Here is a 3,709-nt window from a genome sequence, read left to right as displayed (position 1 = left end):
TGAAGTCAGTGTTCCAGTCAGGCCTTCTAAAATGTGTGTCTCTGCAGCTCGGGGGAGGTAACTTGTTGTTAACACCACTGCAGATCCTCGGGCAGGGAAACAGGGCTCTCACAGTGCAACTCCTGCTCTCCCCATCTGACACAGCGCCCTGCTTGGAAAGAACTCTGCACTTTAAGGTTATAAATCACCTCACGAAAAAGTACAGAGTGAATGATTTATTTACTCTAAAAGCACCAATCAAAACATTTAAGTGTTGCTACAGGAAACTATCCATTTTCCTTTTGCTGAGTAGTCAGGCAAAGATTGATGTGCATTCGGATTCATACATAAATGCCTCTGTTCAGGTCTAACTAACTCCAAACCAGCAAATCTCCAGCCTTGCCTCCTTTCCATGATCTCAGACCTTCATAGGGCAACAGCAGTGAAAAAGTGATGCACCGCAGGCAACATCAGACTCCGACCTGCCCAACAGCCTCAGCCCTCACTGCTCCATCTTCTGTGACCAGGGGCAATGTCTATGAGCTCACAGGCAGCACTGCCTCACGTCTCAGTGGGGCTCTGGGCTCAGCATGGCATGAGGTCCTACCTCCTTAAAAAAAAAAATTATTCTGATTTATTGCATGTTTTTTCAGGGACTTAAAGTGATAAACCCCTACTTTCATAGAGCTTCGATATTTTCCTAATGACTTAATTGTCCCAAAAGCATCTCCAACTAAAAGGAAGTATCCAAAATTGTTACCTACTAAAGATGAAAGAAAGTGATCATCGAGTTGTAAGAATCTCCTCGAGGTACAACAATTTTATTTACAGTTGAGTTTTACAATAATTTTATTTAGAGTTCTGCTTTAAGCAAGCCACCAGTTTTGAGCAAATGGGTTTGCAATTTGCAGCTTTGGGTTTGATTTTGACCCATGTGTTATTAAATAAAGCTGAGAAATATGCATAAGCAGGGCATGAGAAATTTAATGCACTCCTAATAAATAATTATTAATTTAATGATGTCACTTGAATGAAACATTGGTGCTGCTTTCAAGTGTGCATTAGCACAATAAAAAATGCTCGAGAGATACCAAAAACTCCCGCAGCACAATGCATTGCACATTCTGTGCTTAACATTCACCCCGTGAAACAGCCGGAGATATTTCGGGGGGAAAAAAAAAAACATTCTGTTTAAATCACGAAGCTGAAATTACACTCTCCCACCTGGGAGCTCCAGCGGCCCCTGCGAAGGGGTATCTGGGGCAGAAGGGACCGTGTAAAACTTGTGCTGGGCAGAACAAAGGCGGCGGGAGCTGCGCTGGGAGCGAGCGGCAGCCGCAGCGCCGGGAGAGCGCGAGCACAGTCCATAAAGCCACAATGAATGGTAATGACAGGCAATAAAATACCCTTTTAAAAATCCAGTAAAGGATAAAGACTGTAGGCTGGAGCATTGACTGGCAATGCTGTGGCTGCAAAACATCAGCAGATTAGCATAAAGCATGGCAAGAAAGTACAACTAAAAATTATTCAGTCGTACCGAACGCTTGCAGGGAATCTAGGCCAAGCAAGCAATCAAAATCAAACAGAAACAAGGTATATGTAATCCCACAGTAAAAAGATTGAGCAACTGTACATTGCCAAGACATTTTAATACTCCTTTAGCCCACAGTTTTTGAAAGCCATTAATAGAGCTATAAAAAGTGCGGAAAGCTGCACAATGCAGTTCAGCCCAACACGGGGGTGTAATTCTACACCGACGCAGCACCAGTGTTAATATAATCTCCCTCATGTTACACAAGAAGCCCAGCAAGAGCATCATAAAATGCAATATGTGTTTTCTCTGCAAGCTTAAGTGTCTTTTAGCATAATTATTCCTGATGCTTCAGTTATGGGAAGGAACGCTACCAATCTAAGTAGCAAGAAGGTATTTATTTGCCCTTAAGGTGCAATTACATTCTGGAAAATGGCTCTTTTTTAATTCAATGATCTACTGCTTTTGCTTGTTAGGGGTCATACTCTGCTAAGACCACAGTCCTTGGAATAATGTGTCTGCTCCTTAAAAAGCTCAAGTTCTGTATGCTGAGGTTTGTTTGTTTAACCCTCCTGCTTCTTCTCTGGGTTGTTGTTTTTTTTTTTTTTTTCAGTTCCTGCAGCTCTGGGAGAGTGAGCAATATCTGTTGTGGCACATGGAAAATCATCAAATTGTAATTTAAAATTCCAAACACTAAATCTTTGTGCTGAGGATGCTCAAGGCAAAAAGGCCACCAAGTGGCTTTCTCTGTTGAATTCACAAGAGCTACCAGTTAAGGGAAAAAACCCAAATCAACCTTTTATTTAAATTTTAATTTCTGCAGATTTGCAGACATCAAGATTCATTCCAGGGAATTTTCCTAAGGAGAGACAAATCTTCCTGTGTAGTATCTGCCGTGAGCCTGGCTTCCTTGGGACACATCTCCTGCCAGCCTGGCAGCACCACTGCCCAAGGGTGACAGTGCTCCCTCCCTGGGAACAGCCACCAATCTTACCAAAACAGCAAGTTTTAGTAAAAAACGCTCTTCTGCACAGCTGGGAGCCTTGGGAATGAAGCCCCAGCCTCCACAGACAGGGAGAGATGAAGAGCCCCTTAATTTGAGCCTTCTCCTTGGTGTTGACTTGCCCAAAGGAGGAGTCTGGGGCGACCAGGCTCTCCAGGGATGTCAGCATTCCATGGCCCAAGTGTAATACATTCTACTAATACAGGGTAAGGAATACTAGAAACCAGCACTTTTTGTCTTCAGGAGAAAAACAAATGGCAAACATACAAACATGATGCAAACATGAAGTTACTGAACGAAGAAAATCCTTCCAGAAAACCCTGCACAGGTTTTGGTAGTTATTTAACATTTCTGACTCAGGTGTGTATGGCCCTACTTCCACTTGCTACCTTAAATCACATTTTCCAGTCAAACACGGTTTCTATCACAACACAATGATGGGGTGAGAATTCCCTGGTGTTGACACCAACTCCTCATCCAGGGAGCCCTAAGCCCCACTGATAAAGAAGGTGAAGATTTTTAAGGAAAAAACATGTTTTAGTGTAGCTGGAAAGAGGTTGGACTTTTCCCTTCAGGATCATGTTCTTTGTGTACCACAGAGATCCTCTGGTGTGTAAAATCCATGACTATAACAAATACACGGCAAGAGCTGCTTTTATTAAATGATTAAATGTTTCAGCCTCTCCCCTGAAACTGTGTGCTTCAGCAAGAGGATTTTGGAGGAACATATGCAAATTGAAATAATATTAAAATAATTCCTTAGTCTCCTGCAACCACGTGTAGTGATTTAACGCTGTTAAATAGCAACCCCTTTTTTTCATTTCAGTATTTATCTTCACTTTTTCTTTAGGAAAAAAATTAAAAGCCACCTGTACTTGATTCTCTGATTTTATACAACGGCGTAAAAAAATTGTTGTGCACTAAGCAAAGAAACTTGTATCTTCCAGCTAAAGCCAGAGCCTTTGCAGAACAGATGGATCTGGTCCAAGGAGCTGTGGGCAGGGAAAGATGAAGGCAGAGTTCTCTTGGTGGGTCTCCAACTGCCCCATGGCTTGGCCTTGAGGAAAAGTCAGACACTTTTCGGGATCTCTGGGAAGCGCAAAGGGCACTTCACCAGAGTGCTGGGGCTCGGAAAGGGCCTTCAGCAGCTCTTGCTGTGCATGCCTTGAGTTTGAGCACAGATTGAAATGAGCCCA

General features: G+C 42.9%; 1 long non-coding RNA gene across 1 annotated transcript; it reads left to right on the top strand.

The window, feature by feature from the left end:
- Nucleotides 1-550: 550 nt before the first annotated feature.
- On the top strand, nucleotides 551-2,736 carry LOC135418465 (uncharacterized). The gene is made up of 2 exons (XR_010432461.1): nucleotides 551-789; nucleotides 2,334-2,736. It is a non-coding gene; the product is annotated as an uncharacterized LOC135418465 (long non-coding RNA).
- The last annotated feature ends 973 nt before the right edge of the window (nucleotides 2,737-3,709 follow it).

The sequence above is a fragment of the Pseudopipra pipra genome, chromosome 8 (genome assembly GCF_036250125.1).
Source record: "Pseudopipra pipra isolate bDixPip1 chromosome 8, bDixPip1.hap1, whole genome shotgun sequence".
Lineage (NCBI taxonomy): Eukaryota > Metazoa > Chordata > Aves > Passeriformes > Pipridae > Pseudopipra > Pseudopipra pipra.
The sequence above is the reverse complement of the archived record's forward strand: the minus strand, read 5'-3'. Positions and strand labels throughout refer to the sequence as shown.